The sequence below is a fragment of the Orcinus orca genome, chromosome 1 (genome assembly GCF_937001465.1).
Source record: "Orcinus orca chromosome 1, mOrcOrc1.1, whole genome shotgun sequence".
Taxonomy (NCBI): domain Eukaryota; kingdom Metazoa; phylum Chordata; class Mammalia; order Artiodactyla; family Delphinidae; genus Orcinus; species Orcinus orca.
Genome location: NC_064559.1, coordinates 106,611,923 through 106,630,237, shown reverse-complemented (window position 1 = coordinate 106,630,237; position 18,315 = coordinate 106,611,923). Strand labels below are relative to the sequence as shown.

The window sequence follows — 18,315 nt, the reverse complement described above, 5'->3', positions numbered from 1 at the left end:
GTCTGGAGCCTGCGCGTCTGGAGCCTGCACTCCACAATGGGAGAGGCCACAACAGTGAGAGGCCCGTGTACCACAAAAAAAAAAAAAAAAAAAAATAGAGATGAATGGAAATGATACAAAATCTATGGAATGCAGCAAAAGCAGTTCAAAGAGGGAAGTATATAGCAACACAATCTTACCACATGACACAAGAAAAATCTCAGATAAACAACCTAAACTTACACCTATAGCAATTAGAGAAAGAAGAACAAACAAAACCTAAAGTTAGTAGAAGAAAAGAAATCATAAATATGTGCAATTGTAGTGAATTTTATCTGAAAGTAAAGACCTATACATGACTCCAAACAAGGGAGGACTCAGCTGTTGTAGTCCTTTGTCCCTGATGGCATTTCACAAGAAGCTTCCCCCTTTCAGGAAGCAGGACCTACATCGAGGGCCCACAGTAGATTCTTCAATCTGAGCCTTTAGCTCTTTTAGTCCAGCTTCAGCTTATCTCTTCTCCTCCCAGTGCTGGAGGTTGTCAGTATTTGGGGGAAGAATGTTTTCTTGAAAACCCTTGTTACTGCCTCTTCTATTGGGAGAGATGGGGAAGAGATGCATTAGGCATCTTATCAGTGACCCAATTTCCTCCAAGCCCATGTGGATGAGCTGAAACGAAATAATGGTTTAAAGAGGTCAGGTGAGGAGGAGTTCAAGATGGTGGAGTAGAACAACGTGGAGCTCACTTCCCCCCACAAACACATGAAAAATACATCTACATGTGGAACAATTCTCACATAATATCCACTGAAACCTGGCAGAAGATCTCTTATACAACCAAAGCTGCAATAAAGATCCCACGCACCTGGGTAGGAAAAAAGGGGGAAAAAAGAAAAAATGAATGAGGATGGAACTTGCACCCCTGGGAGGGAACTGTGAAAGAGGAACAGTTCTCTAGCCCTGGGAACATTCTTCGCTGGTTGGAAGGTCCACTTCAACTGATAGGAAGCTGACGTGGTCTGGAATTTTCTTGAGAGAAGTGTGTGGGTGCTGGCTTGCTGCCAGGAAGAGTAGAGAGGGACTGGCACTGACGGCTGCCATGTTGCTGCACTTCCCAACCCGAGACACATGCCTGCTGGTGCACAGAGTGGCTGGGTGTTGAAACTCAAGCTTCAGCAGACAGACCTGGGAAGACGACTTGGTTTGGCTGCACAGAGACAGCCCAAAAGGCCTGGAGTGTGGTCCAGGCCACCATTAAATGTGTGCACAGGACAGAGCACAGGTCTGCCATAGGAGCTCCACTGTCACTGTGCCCAAGGTTGGGGCATAGCTTCAGTCCTAGTGGGCTTTGATAGCACAAACGTGGACCTGACGTTTGAGCCGATTATTGGAGTTCCTGCATTGGGGGTGGGTCTAGGGGCGGCGCCAGCAGTAGCGGACTTTGAGGGTGCACACACTGGGTGGTGGGCAGCATCAGAGTCCAAATTCATGGCAGACAGCCCCTGGGGAGGAATACACAGCAGCTCCTTTCCCATCAGGAGCACTCCGGTCCCACCTACCTCATACCACAGCTGAGAACTTGATCTGGAGACTTCTACTCCAACAACCAGAGAGAAGACCCTGCCCCCGACAGGTCTGTGACAGCCACAGAGCAAAGAGGAGCCCTACCCAACATTCAGTGCAGGCTCTGGTCACCACAACACCAAACACACCCCCATCAAGGGGATAATGGCCAGCACACGCTGAGGAAAGACATGACTGGCATCCATACCAAAACAGCCTGTGCACCAAAAATGTTGGACTCACCCAGTCTACACAGGAATACTCCCACACAAAAACAGCCTTTCAAGATCACAGTTGATAACTGTTTCTCCTAAATTCATACAGTCAGAGAAATTTAACTACAATGAAAAAGCAGAGAAACTACTCCCAATTAAAAGAACAAGAGAAATTCTCTGAAAGAACAAACAATGAAACAGACATCTCCAGTCTACCAGACCCCAAGTTCAAAAAGGATGTCATAAAAATACTAACTGAGTTAAGAAAGACTATCTGTAGAAATGCAGATCTCTGCAACAAGGAACTAGAAACTCTAAAGAGGAACCAATCAAAATTAGACAACTCAATTGCTGAGATAAAAACTGAACTAAAGGCAACAAATAGAAGACTAAATAATGCAGAACAAATAAGTGATCTGCAAGATAGAATAATGGAAATCACCAAAGCAGATCAGCAGACAAATGAAACAAGTTTCCACTGTATAACACAGGGAACTATATTCAATATCCTGTGATAAAACATAATATTATGTATTATATATATTATACACTTTACTGTATACCAGAAACTAACACAACATTGTAAATCAACTATACTTCAGTAAAAAAAGACAAATAAAATATGAAAACTACATACAAGACCTATAGGATAATATAAAGCATGGCAACCTATATGTAATAGGGATTCCAGAAGGAGAAGAAAGAGAAAGGGGGATTAAAAATGTATTTGAAAAAATTATGGCTTAAAACTTCCCAAACTTAAAGAAGGAAACACATATCCAGGTACAGGAAGGACAGAGGGTCTGACACAAGATGAACCCAAACAGACCCAACCAAGACATATCATAATTAAAATAGCAAAAGTTAAACATATAAAGAGAATTCTAAAGGTAGCAAGAGAAAAACAAACAGTCAGTTACAAGGGAACACCATAAGGCTATCATCTGATTTCTCTACAGAAACGTGGCAGGCCAGAAGTGAGTGGTATGATATATTCAAAGTCCTGAAAGGGAAAAACCTGCAACCTAGAAGAGTCTAGTCAGCAAGATTATCATTTAGAGTAGAGGGAGAAACTAAGAATGTCTTAGAAAAGCAAAAACTAAGAGAACACAGTAATACTAAACCTAACTTAAAAGAAGTATTGAAAGGTCTTCTCTAAATAAAAAAGAAGCATTATTCTAGAGAAAATGGAAAACACAATTGGAAAGGAAAATACATAAAAGGATTGAAGATTACTTAAATAAGCCAGTACATAGATTAAATTTTTTTTTAATTTGTGAAAGTGATTATAACTACAATGAACAGCAAAAGGATAAATATGAGATGTAAAATACGACTTCAAAATCACAAGATGTGAGAAAGGGGAGTAAGAAAATGTAGATTTATTAGAAAGTGTTTGGACTTATATGATCATAAATCTAAAGCAAGTAGATATAATTATGTGTTAACATACTTGAAAACCGGAGTAACCACACATCAAAAACATACAATAGAATTAAAAAACCAAAAAGAAAGGAACTAAAGCATAATGCAAAAGAAAACCATGAAACCACAAAAGGAAAAACAAAAAGAAGAAAGGCACTAAGAAGAACTACAAAATCAGCTGGAAAACAAGGTTTAAAGTGGCAATAAATACAAGTGAATCAATAATCACTTTAAAGGTCAATGGACTAAATGTTCCAATCAAAAGACACAGACTGGCAGATTGGATTAAAGAAAAAAGAACCTAGGGGGTGGTGGTGTGGTGGTGGAAAAAACTGGGACATTGGGATTGACATATATACACCAATATGTTTAAAATTGATAACTAATAAGAACCTGCTGTATAAAAACATAAAATAAAATTCAAAAAAAAAAAAAGAACCTACAGTATGCTTCCTACAGGAGACCCACTTTAGGGCAAAAGACACACATAGATTGAAAGTGAGGGGATGGAAAAAGATATTTCATAGAAATGGAAACAATAAGAAAGTGGGAGGGATCATTAAACATCTCACTCAAGACTTCCTGGACAAGATGGCAGAGGAGAAGGACCTTGAGCTCACCTCGTCTCATGAGCATACCAAAAAACTAACTACTGGACAGCCATCAATAAAAAAGACTGGAAACTACCAAAAAAGAGTCTATTTTCAAAGACATAAGGAAGAAACCACACAAGATGGTAGGAGGGGCACACTCATGATATAATTAAATCCCATACCCGGCAGGTGGGTGACCCACAAACTGGAGAACAATTATATAGACGCAGTTCTCCCACAGGAGTGAGAATTCTGGGCCCCACACAGGCTCTCCGCTTGGGGGGCTGGCATCAGGAGGAGGAGACACCAGAGCATGTGGCTTTGAAGGCCAGCAGGACTTGACTGCAGGAGGTTCACAGGACTGGAAGAAACAGAGACTCCACTCTTGGAGGGTGCATACAAGTTCTCGTGCACACCAGGACCCAGGGCAAAAGCAGGGACTTCATAGAAGCCTGGGCCGGATCTACCTGCTGGTCTTGAAGGGTCTACTGAGGAGGCAGGGCATGACTGTGGCTCACCTTGGGGACAAGGACACTGGTGGTGGAGGTACTGGGGGGTATGCATCAGTGTGAGCTCCCCTGGAGGCCAACATTTTTGCACCAAGACCTAGCCCCACCCAAGAGCCTATAGGCTCCAGTGCTGGAACACCTCAAGCCAAATAACCAACAGGGTGGGGACACCAACACATCCATCAGCAGCCAGGCTGACTAAAGGTTTCCTGAGCCCACAGCCACCTCTAGGCATACCTCTTGACATGGCCCTGCCCACCAGATGGCCAAGACCCAGCTCCACCCCTCATTGGGCAGGCACTGGCCTCTCCCATCAGGAAGCCTGCACACGCCTTTAGACCAGCCTCACCCACCAGGGGGTAGACACCAGAAGCAAGAAAACTACAGGCTCACAGTCTGTAGAATTGAGTCTGAAAACACATACCAGAGACTACCCTGGGACCAGCTGGCCCCTGGCCCTTGGGTGATGAGAAGGGAGTGTACTGCTGGAACACATAGGACATCCCCTACAGAGGGTCACTTCTCCAAGGCCAGAAACAGAACTAACCTTCCACATACATAAAAATACAAATAGAAATTTAGACAAAATGAGATGGCAGAGGAATATGTTCCAGACGAAGGAACATGATAAAACCCCAGAAGAACAATTAAGTGAAGTGGAGATAGACAATCAACCTGAGAAAGAGTTCAGAGTAATGATCTTAAAGATAACCCAAGAGCTCATTAAAGAATGGATGCACAGAGCAAGAAGTTACAAGAATTTTTTAATGAAGAGTTAGAAAATATAAAGAACTAAACACAGTTGAAGAACAGAATAGCTGAAATTAAAAATACACTAGAATGAATCAATAGCAGAATAAATGAGGCAGAAGAACCAATAAGCTGGAGGACAATATGGTGGAAATCACTGCCATGGAACAGAATAAAGAACAAAGACTGAAATGAAATGAGGAGAGTTTAAGAGACTGCTGGGACAAAATCAAATGAACCAACATTTGCATTATAGGAGTCCCAGAAAGAGAAGAGAGAGAGAAAAGGCTTCAGTAAATATTTGAAGAAATGATGGCTTAAAACTTCCCTAACATGGGAAAGGAAACAGTCACCCAAGTCCAGAAAGTGCAGACAGTCCCATACATGATTAACCCAAGGAGGAAAATGCTGAGACACATAGTAATCAAACTGAAAAAAATTAAACATAATGAGAAAATATTAAAAGCAACAGGGAAAGGAAACAAATAACATACAGGGAAATCCCCATAAGGTTACTCCCATAAGGTTAACAATGGATTTTTCAGCAGAAACTCTACAGGCCAGAAGGGAGTACCACAATATATTTAAAGTGGTGAAAGGGAAAAAACTTACAACCAAGAATACTCTACCCGACAAGGCTCTCATTCAGATTTGATGAAGAAATCAAAAGCTTTACAGACAAGCAAAAGTTAAGAGAATTCAGGACCACCAAAACAGCTTTACAACAAATGATAAAGGAGCTTTTCCAAGCAGAAAAGAAAAGGCCACAGATAGAAACAAGAAAATTACAAAATGAGAAAGCTCACTGGTAAATGCAAACAACAACAATAAAAACCAGTAAAGGTAGGAAATCAACCACACACAAATATGATATCAAAACCAGTAATCATGAGAGGAGGAGAGTACAAATGCTAGATATTTGAAGTGTATTTGAAAGTAAGAGATCAGCAACTTAAAACAATGTTGTATATATATAGACTACTATATCAAAACCTCATGGTGGGGAGTTCCCTGGTGGCATAGTGGTTAGGATTCTGGGCTTTCACTGCCTTGGCCCAGGATCAATCTCTGGTCAGGGAACAGATCCCACAGGCTGCATGGCATGGTAAAACAAACAAACAGAAAACAAACAAACAACCTCCTTGTACCAAAACACAAAAATCTGTAATAGATATACAGGCAGAAAAGAAAAAGGAATCCAAACAACACTAGAGATAGTATTCAAATCACAAGAGAGGAGAACAAAAGTGGAAAGGAAGAAAAAAGACCTACAAAAACAAATCCAGAACACTTAATAAAATGGCAATAAGAACATACATATCGATAATTACCTTAAATGTAAACAGATTAAATGCTCCAACCAAAAGACATAGACTGGCTGAATGAATAAAAAAGCAAGACCCATATATAGACTGTCTACAAGAGACCCACATCAGATCTAGAGAAACATACAGACTGAAGGTGATGGGATGCAAAAAGGTATTCTATGCAAATGGAAATCAAAAGAAAGCTGGAGTAGCAATACTCATATAAGACAAAACAGACTTTAAAATAAAGACTATTACAGGAGACAAAGAAAAATACTACATAATGATCAAGGGATCAATCCAAGAAGAAGACATAAAAATTGTAAATATATATTCACCCAACATAGAAGAACCTCAATATGTAAGGCAAATGTTAACAGACATAAAAGGAGAAAATGACAGTAACACAAGAGTGGGGGATTTTACCACCCCACTTACATCAATGGACAGTCATTCAGACAGACTATCAATAGGGAAACACAAGCCTCAAATGACACATTAGAGCAGAGGGACTTAACTGGTATTTTTAGACCATTCTGTCCAAAAGCAGAACACACATTCTTTTCAAGTGCACATGGAACATTCTGCAGGATAGATCACATGCTGGGCCACAAAGGAAGCTTTGGCACATTTAAGAAAACTGAAATCACGGACTTCCCTGGTGGCGCAGTGGTTGAGAGTCTGCCTGCTGATGCAGGGAAACGGGTTCATGTCCCGGTCCGGGAAGATCCCACATGCCGTGGAGCGGCTGGGCCTGTGAGCCATGGCCGCTGAGCCTGTGCGTCTGGGGCCTGTGCTCCGCAATGGGAGAGGCCACAACAGTGAGAGGCCTGTGTATAGCAAAAAAAAAAAAAAAAAAGAAAGAAAACTGAAATCATATCAAGCATCTTTTCTGACCAGAATGCTATGAGATTAGAAATCAACTCAAAAAAAAAAATTTGCAAAAAAACCCACAAACACCTGGAGGCTAAACAATATGCTTCTAAACTACCATTGGATGACTAAAGAAATCAAAGAGGAAATCAAAAATACCTAGGGACAAATGAAAATGTAAACACAATTATCCAAAGCCTATAGAACACAGCAAAAGCTGTTCTAAGAGGAAAGTTTATAGTGATACAATCTTACCTCAGGAAACAAGAAAAATCTCAAATAAACAACCTAACCTTACACCTAAAGCAACTAGAGAAAGAAGAACAAATAAAATGCAAAGTTAGTATAAAGAAAGAAATAGTAAAGATCAGAGCAGAAATAGAGATGAAGAAAATAGAAAAGATCAATGAAACTAAAAAATGGTTCTTTGAAAAGATAAACAAAATTGAAAAACCTTTAGTCAGACTCATCAAGTAAAAAATGAAGAGGGCTCAAATCAATAAAATTAGAAATAAAAAAGTAGAAGTGACAACCAAAACCACAGAAATACAAAGGACCATAAGAGACTACTATGAGCAACTATATGCCAATAAAATGGACAACCTAGAAGAAATGGACAACTCTTAGAATTAAACAATCCCCAAGGTGGAACCAGGAAGAAACAGAAAATATGAACAGATCAATTGCAGTACTGAAATTGAATCGGTAATATAAACACTCCCAAAAAACAAAAGTCCAGGACCAGATGGCTTCACAGGCAAATTCTATCAAACATTTAGAGAAGAGTTAACACCCATATTTCTGAAACTATTCCAAAAAAAATTGCAGAGGAAGGAACACTTCTAAACTCATTCGATGAGGCCACCATAACCCCGATATCAACACCATACAAAGATAACACACACAAACAAAAGAAGAAAATTATAAGCCAATATAACTGATGAACATAGATGCAAAAATCCCCAACAAAATACTATCAAACCAAATCAAACAATACATTAAAAAGACCACTCACCATGATCAAGTAGTATTTATCCTAGGGATGAAAGGATTTTTCAATATCTTCAAATCAGTCAGTGTGATACACCACATTTAAAAAACGGAAGAATAAAAACCATATATCATCTCAATAGATGCAGAAAAAGCTTTTGACAAAATTTAATACCCATTTATACTAAAAACTCTCCAGAAAGTGGGCATAGAGGGAACCTACCTCAACATAGCAAAGGGCATATATGACAAACCCACAGCTATATTCATTCTCAATGGTGAAAAACAAATCATTTCCTCTTAGATCAGGAACAAGACAAGGATGTCCACTCTCACCACTATTATTCAACATAGTTTTGGAAGTCCTAGCCACAGCAATCAGACAAGAAGAAGAAATAAAAGGAATCCAAATTGGAAAAGAAGAAATAAAACCATTACTGTTTGTATATGACATGGTAATATACATAGAAAATCCTAAAGACACTACCAGAAAACTACTAGAGCTCATCAATGAATTTGGTAAAGTTTTAGGATACAAAATTAATACACAGGAATCTCTTGCATTTCTATTCATTAACAATGAAAAATCAGAAAGAGAAATTAAGAAACAATCCCATTTACCATCACACCAAAAAGAATAAAATACCTAGGAATAAACCTACTTAAGGAGGCAAAAGACTTGTACTCCAAAAACTATAAGAGGATGATGGAAGAAATGAAAGATGACACAAATGGAAGGATATACCATGTTCTTGGATTGGCAGAGTCAATATTGTCAAAATGACTATGCTATCCAAGACAATCTGCAGATCAAATGCAATCCAATCAAATTACCAATGGCATTTCTCACAAAACTAGAACAAAAAATTTTTTAATTTGAATGGAAACACAAAAGACCCCAAATAGCCAAAGCAATCTTAAGAAATAAAAATGGAGCTGGAGGAATCAGACTCTTTGACTTTAGACTATACAACAAAGCTACAGTAATCAAAACAGTATGGTACTTGCAAAAAACCAGAAATATAGATCAATGAAACAGTATAGAAACCACAGAAATAAATCCGTACACCTATGGTCAATTAATCTATGACAAAGGAGGCAAGAATATGCATTGGAGAAAAGACAGTCTCTTCAATAAGCAATGCTGAGAAAACTGGACAGCTACATGTAAAAGAATGATATTAGAACATTCTCTAACACCATACACAAAAATAAACTCAAAATGGATTAAGGAACTAAATATAAGACTGGATACTATTAAATTCTTAGAGGAAAACACAGGCAGAACACTGTTTGACATAAATCACAACAGTATTTTTTTGGATCATTCTCCTAGAGTACTAGAAATAAAAACAAAAATAAACAAATATGACCTAATTAAACTTAAAACCTTTTGCACAGCAAAGTAAACCATAAACAAAACAAAAAGAAAACCTACAGAATGGAAGAAAATATTTGCAAATGATGTGACTGATAAGGGATTGATTTCCAAATCATATAAATAGCTCATACAGCTCAAAAACAAAAACACAAAAAAACAAACAATAAAAACATATCACTCAATCAAACAATGGGCAGAAGAAATAAATAGACATTTTTCCAAAGAAAATATACAGATTGCAAACAGGCACATGAAAAGATGCTCAACATTGCTAATTATTAGGGAAATGCAAATCAAAACCTAAATGAGATACCATCTCACACCAGTCAGAATGGCCATCATTAAAAATTTTACAAATAATAAATGCTGGAGAAGGTATGGAGAAAAATGACCCTTCCCACACTGTTGGTGGGAATGTAAATTGATACAGCCCCTATGGAGAACACTATGGACGTTCCTTTAAAAACTAAAAATAGGAGAGTCCAGATAGTGGTGGAGTAGGAGGGCGTGGAGTTCACCTCTCCCCACAAATACATCAAGAATACATCTACAAATGGAAAAATTGTCACAGAGCACCTGCTGAACACTAGCAGAGGACCTTGGACACATAAAAGGACAAGGACCCAGTTATCCCCGCATAACTGGGTAGGATGAAAGAATGAAGAAGGAAAAAAAGAAGAGGAGAGGAAGTGGGATGGGACCTACACCCCTGGGTGGGGAAGCTGAAGGAAAGGAGAGGTTCCTGCATCTGGGGAAGCCCCCTCACTGGCGGGGAGATCAGCTGGGACAGAAGGAGAGCTTCAGGAGCTCAGAGGAGAGCACAGCAAATGGTCTGTAGCTGGCATGAAAGAATGAGACCTACACAGATGGTCTGTGCCATAGCCCAGCATGCCCCAGCCTGAGATGTGTATCCACTGGTGTGGACGGGGGCCTGGTGCCAGAACGTGGGATTTGGAGAGCATACCTGGTGAGAGGACTGCTGTTGGCTATGAGGAGACAGCGTGAAGGGAGAGGAGTGAGGAGCTCTGCAACCAGGAATGCTTGTGGAGGAAGCCTGGACCACCACAGAAGTGAAGCGTCATTGTTGAGTGACGTGCAAAGGGCAGGGACACCACTGTAGGCTCTCTCCCCACATGCCAGCCCCTGCCTCCCCAGCACTAAGAAGGGCTCCCACCAGGGTGGGCACTCGCACCCCAGGCTGCTGTCTCCTCTGCACCCCTCCCTGCAGGAGCAAGCGCTTGTGCCCCCAGCTGCTCCCCATGCTCCTTCATGCCCCCTCCCCACTGGGGCGGGCTTGTGTGCTCCAGGGCAGCCTCAGGAGCAGACGTCTGTGGGTGGCCCACATGCAGAGGTGGGGCTGAAACCACAGCTGAGCCCCAGGGGCCATTCAACTAAGGAAAAACTGCTGAAATCTCTCCTTACAGCTGCACAAACTGTGGATTTACACCCTTGCAACTGGTTTGCAAACTCAGCACCTGCAGAACATCTGAACAGACAATGAGTGCTCCTGCAGCCAAGACAGGTCTAGCTTTAGCAGCTGTGGACATTGTGGGCACATACACATGGGAGTTGGGCCAGGCCAGAGTCTGAGCTGCCCCCTTAGCACCCACAGTGGGTCCAGATCCATGATTACTACAATCCTGGGACCTGACTTCAGTAGATCTACGCTGGTGGCCTGATGAAAACAATGCCTGAGAAACACTAGGGCCAATTGCCTGCATAACCACAGATAAGGTGGGTCTGAGAGCAGTGCCAACAACAGTGTCATCCAAGAGCTCACACAGTGGATGAAAGGTGACATAATAGAGCACACCCATGGGTGAACAGCTCCAGAGGAGGAACACTCAGTGGCTTCTCTCCCAGTGGCCGTGCTCCAATCTCACCTACTTCACACCACAGATCAAAAATACAGCTAAGAAACAGATCTGGGGGCCTCTACTCCAACGAATAGGGAACAGACTCCGCCCCAAAAAGGCAGTGACAACCACAGAGCAAAGGGGAGTCTCTGCTCAAATCCAGTGTGGGCTCTGGCTACCACAGCGTCAGTCACACCTCCTGTCAAGGGGATAATGGCCAGCATAACTCAGGAAAGAGGTGGCAGATATCTCTACTAAAAACAGCCCTCGCACCAAAAAATGTTAAACCCACACAGGATACACAGGGAAATTCCCACATAAAAGTAGCTCTCCAAGACAGTCTGAGTGTCTGGCATCATGAGGAAGAACCACCAGAACATTTAGCCTTGAAGGCCAGCAGGGCTTGAGTGTAAGAGCTCCACAGGGCTGGGGAAAACAGAGACTCCACTCTTGGAGGGTGCACACAAGGTCTCATGTGCACTGGGGCCCAGCACAAAGCAGTACCTCCATAGGAACCTGGGCTTGACCTACCTAGAGGTCTTAAAGGATTTCACGGGGAGGCAAAAGTGGGCTATAGCTCACTGTAGGGGCAAGGACACTGGTAGCAGAGGCCACAGGGAATATTGATCAGTGTGAGCTCTCCCAGAGGTCTGCATTTTGGCACCAAGACCTGGCCCCACCCAACAATTGCAGGCTCCAGTGCTGGAAAGCCTCAGGCCAAACAACCAACAAGTTAGGAACACAGGCCCACCCATCAAAAGACAGGCTGTCTAAAGTCATACTGAATTCACAGCCTCCTCAAGACACACCCCTTGACACGGCCCTGCCTACCAGAGAGACAAGACTCAGCTCCACCCACTAGAGGGCAGGCACCAGTCCCTCCCACCAGGACACCTACACAAGCCCCTGGACCAACCTCACCCACGGGGCGCCGACACCAGAAGCAAGAGGAACTATGATCCTGCAGCCTTTGGAAAAGAGACCACAAACACAGAAAGTCAGACAAAATGAGACAACAGAGAAATATGTTGCAGACAAAGGAGCAAGATAAAAACCCACAAGAACAACTAAATGTAGAGGAGATAGGCAATCTACCTGAAAAAGAATTCAGAGTAATGGTAGTAAATATGATTCAAAATCTCAGAAAATGAATGGAGGCACAGACTGGAAAGATAAATATTTAACAAAGAGAAAGAAGATTTAAAGAACAAACAAACGGAGATGAACACAGTAACTGAAATGAAAAACACACTGGAAGGAATCAATAGCCAAATAACTGAGGCAGAAGAACGAACAAGTGAGCTGGAAAACAGAGTGGTGGAAATCACTGCCACAGAACAGAATGAAGAAAAAAAATTGAAAAGAAATGAGGACAGCCTCAGAGACTTTGGGGACAACAGTAAATGCACCAACATTCACAATATAGGGGTCCAAGAAGAAGAAATGAAAGGGAAAGGACCTGAGAATATAGTTGAAAAAATTATAGCCAAAACTTCCCTAACATGGGAAAGGAAAAAGTCACTCAAGTCCAGGAAGTGCAGAAAGTCCCATACAGGATAAACCCAAGGAGGAACGTGCCAAGATGCATATTAATCAAACTGACAAAAAATAAATACAAGGAAATATATAAAAAGCAACAAGGGAAAAGCAAGAAATAACATACAAGGGAATCCCCATAAAGTTATCAGCTGATTTGTCAGCAGAAACTCTGCAGGCCAGAAAAGAGTGGCAGGATATATTTAAAGTGATGAAAGGGAACAACCTACAACCAAGAACACTCTACCCAGCAAGGCTCTTGTTCAGATTTGACGGAGAAATAGAAAGCTCTACAGACAAGCAAAAGCTAAGAGAATTCAGTACCACCAAACCAGGCTTACAACAAATGCTAAAGGAACTTTTCTAGGAGGGGAAAAAAAGAGGGCACAACTAGAAGCAAGAAAATCACAAATGGGAAAGCTCACTAGTGAAGGCAAACATAAAGTAGTAATAGAAAATCATCCAGGCACAAAATGATCTCAAAACCAGCAACCATGAGAAGAGGAGAGTATAACTGCAGGAAATGGGAATTGCATTTGGAATTGAGATACCAGCAACTTGAAACAACTTTGTACATATGTAGACTGCTATATCAAGACCTCATGGGAAATGCAAACCAAAAATCTACAATAGATACACACACAAAAAAGATAAAGCAACCCAAACACAACACTGAAGACAGTCATCAAACCACAAGAGAAGAGAACAAAAGAGGAAGGGAAGAACACTGATAAAAACAAATCCAAAACAATTAAGAAAATGGCAATAGGAACATACATATCAATAATTACCTTAAATGTAAATGGATTAAATGCTCCAAAAGACATAGACTGGCTGAATGGATACAAAAACAAGACTGGTATGTATGCTGTCTACAAGAGATTCACTTCAGACCTAGGGATACATGCAGACTGAAAGTGAGGGGATGGAAAAAGATATCCCATGCAAACAGAAATCAAAAGAAAGCTGGAGTACCAATACTCATATCAGACAAAATAGACTTTAATATAGGGAGGGTGGGAGGGAGACACAAGAGGGAGGTGATATGGGGATATATGTATACATATACCTGATTCACTTTGCTATACAGCAGAAACTAGAACACCATTGTAAAGCAATTATACTCCAATAAAGCTATTAAAAATAAAATAAAAGTGGGCAGAGGACTTGAATAGACATTTTTCAAAAGAAGACATCCAAATGGCCAATCGGTCCATGAAAAGATGTTCAACATCACTAATTATCAGGGAAATGCAAATCAAAACCACAATGAGATATCCCCTCATACCTGTCAGAATGGCTATCATCAAAAAGATGACAAATAATAAATGTTGGAGAAAAGGGAACAATTGTGCACTGTTGGTGGGAATGTAAACTGGTTCAGCCATTATGGAAAACAGTGTGAAGGTGCCTCAAAAAATTACAAACAGAACTACCATATGACCCAGCAATTTCACTTCTGGGTATGTAGCCCAGAAAGAAAGAAATGAAAACAAGGTATCAAAGAAATATATGCACTCTCATGTTAATTGCAGCATTATTCACAATAGCCAAGATATGGAAGTAATCTAAACCTAAACTTCCAGCTACACAATGAAAAAGTTCTGGGAATCTAATGTATAGCATAGTGACTGTAGTTACTGATACTGTATTGTATATTGAAAACTGCTAATTCAGTAAATCTTAAATATTCTCACCATAAGACCAATCAAAAATTGTGATCATGAGAGGTGAAGGATGCATCAACATTATGTCCTAAAAATATCACAATATGTACACATATATCAAATCATCACATTAAATACCTTAAACTTACACAATATTATATGTCAATTATATCTCAATAAAGCTGGGGGAGTGGAAGAATTTTTTAAATAAATAAAATATAAAGACTCTTACAAGAGACAAGGAAGGACACTACATAATGATCACGGGCTCAGTCCAAGAAGAAGATATAATAATTGTTAATATATATGCACCCAACATAGGAGCACCTCAATACATAAGGCAAATGCTAATGCCATAAAACGGATAATCGACAGTAACACAATAATAGTGGGGGACTTTAACACCCAACTTACACCAGTGGACGGAGCATCCGGACAGAAAATTAACAAGGAAACACACAGACTAAAATGACAAATTAGACCAAATGGAATTAATTGATATTTTTAGATCATTCCATACTAAAGCAGCAGAACACACTTTCTTCTCAAGTGCACAAGTAACATTCTTCAGGATAGATTACATCTTGGGCCACAAATCAAGCCTCGGTAAACTTAAGAAAACTGAAGTCATATCTTTTTCAACCACAACTCTATGAGATTAGAGGTAAATTACAGGAAAAAAACTGTAAAACACAAACACATGGAGGCTAAACAATATGTTACTAAACAACCAATGGATCACTGAAGAATTTAAAGTGTAAATTTAAAAATACCTAGAGAAAAATGACATGAAAACAGAATGATCCAAAACCTATGGGATGCAGCAAAAGCAGTTCTAAGAAGGAAGTTTATAGCAATACAATCTTACCTCAGGAAACAAGAAAAATCTCAGATAAACAAGCTAGACTTACACCTAAAGCAACTAGAGAAAGAAGAACAAACAAAACCCAAAGTTAGAAGAAAGAAAGAAATCATAAAGAGCAAAGTAGAAATAAACAAAATAGAGACAAAGAAAACAATAGAAAAGATCAATGAAATGAAAATCTGGTTCTTTGAAAAGATAAACAAAATTGATAAACCTTTAGCTAGACTTATGAAGAAAAAAAGGAGAGGGCTCAAATCAATAAAATTAGAAATGAAAAAGATATAACTGACAGCAGAGAAATACAAAGGATCACAAGAGATTTCTACAAAAAGCTACATGCCAATAAAATGCACACCTAGAAGAAATGAACAAATTCTTAGAAAGGTACAAACTTCCAAGACTGAACCAGGAAGAAATAGAAAATATGAACAGACCAATAACAAGTACTGAAATGGAAACTGACTTAAAAACTTTCAACAAACAAAAGTCCAGGACCAGATGGTTTCACAGGCAAATTCTGTCAAACATTTAGAGAAGTGTTAACACCTATCCTTCTGAAACTATTCCAAAAAATTGCAGAGGAAGGAACGCACCCAAGCTCAACTATGAGGCCACCATCACCCTGACACCAAAACCAGAGAGAATACCACAAAGAAGATAATTACAGGCCAACATCACTGGTGAATATAGATGCAAAAACACTCAACAAGATACTAGCAAGCCAAATCCAACAACACATTTAAAGGATCATACACCATGATCAAGTGGGATTTATCCCAAGGATGCAAGGATTCTTCAATATATGCAAATCAATCAATGTGACACACCACATTAACAAACTGAAGAATAAAAACAATATGATCATCTCAATAGATGCAGAAAAAGCTTTTGACAAAATTCAATACCCATTTATACTAAAAACTCTCCAGAAAGTGGGCATAGAGGGAAACTACCTCAACATAGCAAAGGGCATATATGACAAACCCACAGCTATATTCATTCTCAACGGTGAAAAACAAATCATTTCCTCTTAGATCAGGAACAAGACAAGGATGTCCACTCTCACCACTATTATTCAACATAGATTTGGAAGTCCTAGCCACAGCAATCAGAGAAGAAGAAGAAATAAAAGGAATCCAGGGCTTCCCTGGTGGCACAGTGGTTGAGAATCTGCCTGCTAATGCAGAGAACACGGGTTCGAGCCCTGGTCTGGGAGGATCCCACATGCCACGGTGCAACTAGGCCCGTGAGCCACAACTACTGAGCCTGCGTGCGTCCGGAGCCTGTGCTCCGCCACAAGAGAGGCCGTGATAGTGAGAGGCCCGCACACCCCGTGATGAAGAGTGGCCCCCACTTGCCACAACTAGAGAAAGCCCTCGCACAGAAACAAAGACCCAACACAGCAAAAATAAATAAATTAATTAATAAACTCCTACCCCCAACCTCTTCTTAAAAAAAAAAAAAAAGGAATCTAAATTGGAAAAGAAGAAGTAATAGTGTCATTGTTTGCAGACATGATACCATACATAGAAAATCCTAAAAATGCTACCAGAAAACTACTAGAGCTCATCAATGAATTCGGTAAAGTTTCAGGATACAAAATTAATACACAGGAATCTCTTGCATTTCTATGCACTAACAATGAAAGATCACAAAGAGAAATTTCCATTTACCATCACATCAACAAGAATAAAATACCTAGGAATAAACTTACCTAAGGAGGCAAAAGACCTGTATTCTGAAATCTGTAACACTGATGAAAGAAATCTAAGATGACACAAACAGATCGAAAGATATACCATGTTCTTGTACTGGAAGAATCAATATTGTCAAAATTACTATACTACCCAAAGCAATCTGTAGATTCAATGCAATAGCTATCAAATTACCAATGCCATTTTTCACAGAATTAGAACAAAAATTTTTGTAATTTGTATGGAAACACAAAAGACCCCAAATAGCCAAAGCAATCTTGAGAAAGAAAAACGAAGCTGGAGGAATCAGGCTCCTCATCTTGAGATTATAATAATCAGTGATATTATTGATTAATATTACTGTAATAAGCTACAGTAATCAAAACAGTTTGGTACTGGCAATAAAACAGAAATATGCATCAATGGAATAAGACAAAAAGTCCAGAGATAAACCCAAGCACCTATGGTCAACTAATCTATGACAAAGGAGGCAAGAATATACAATGGCGAAAAGACAGTCTCTTCATTAAGTGGTGCTAGGAAAACTGGACAGCTACAATGTAGAAGGATGATATTAGAACACTCTCTAACACCATTCACAAGAATAAACCCTAAATAGATTAAAGATCTAAATGTAAGGCCAGATACTATAAAAACTCTTAATGGAAAACATAGGAAGAACACTCTTTGACATAAATTGCAGGAATATCTTTTTGGATCCACCTCCTAGAGTAGTGAAAGTAAAGACAAAAATAAACAAATGGGACCTAATGAAACTTAAAATCTTTTGCACAGCAAAGGAAATCATAAACAAAATGAAAAGACAACCTACGGACTGGGAAAAAATATTTGCAAACAATGTGACTGACAAGGGATTAATTTCCAAAATATACAAACAGCTCATGCATCTCAATATCAAAAAAAACACAAACAACCCAATGTAAAAATGGGCAGAAGATCTAAATAGACATTTCTCCAAAGAAGACATACAGATGGCCAAAACGCACATGAAAAGATGTTCAACACTGCTAATTATTAGAGAAATGCAAATCAAAACTACAATGAGGTATCACCTCACACTGGTCAGAATGGCCATCACCAAAAAGCCTACA

The 18,315-nt window shown here is 39.8% G+C and overlaps 1 protein-coding gene and 1 long non-coding RNA gene across 8 annotated transcripts in view; one reads left to right on the top strand and one right to left on the bottom strand.

The window, feature by feature from the left end:
- PDE4DIP (phosphodiesterase 4D interacting protein) overlaps positions 1 to 18,315 on the top strand; it is a 288,606-nt gene that overhangs the window by 259,741 nt on the left and 10,550 nt on the right. The gene's annotated exons all lie outside the window — the stretch shown is intronic.
- LOC117203150 (uncharacterized) overlaps positions 1 to 18,315 on the bottom strand; it is a 40,583-nt gene that overhangs the window by 13,331 nt on the left and 8,937 nt on the right. The gene's annotated exons all lie outside the window — the stretch shown is intronic.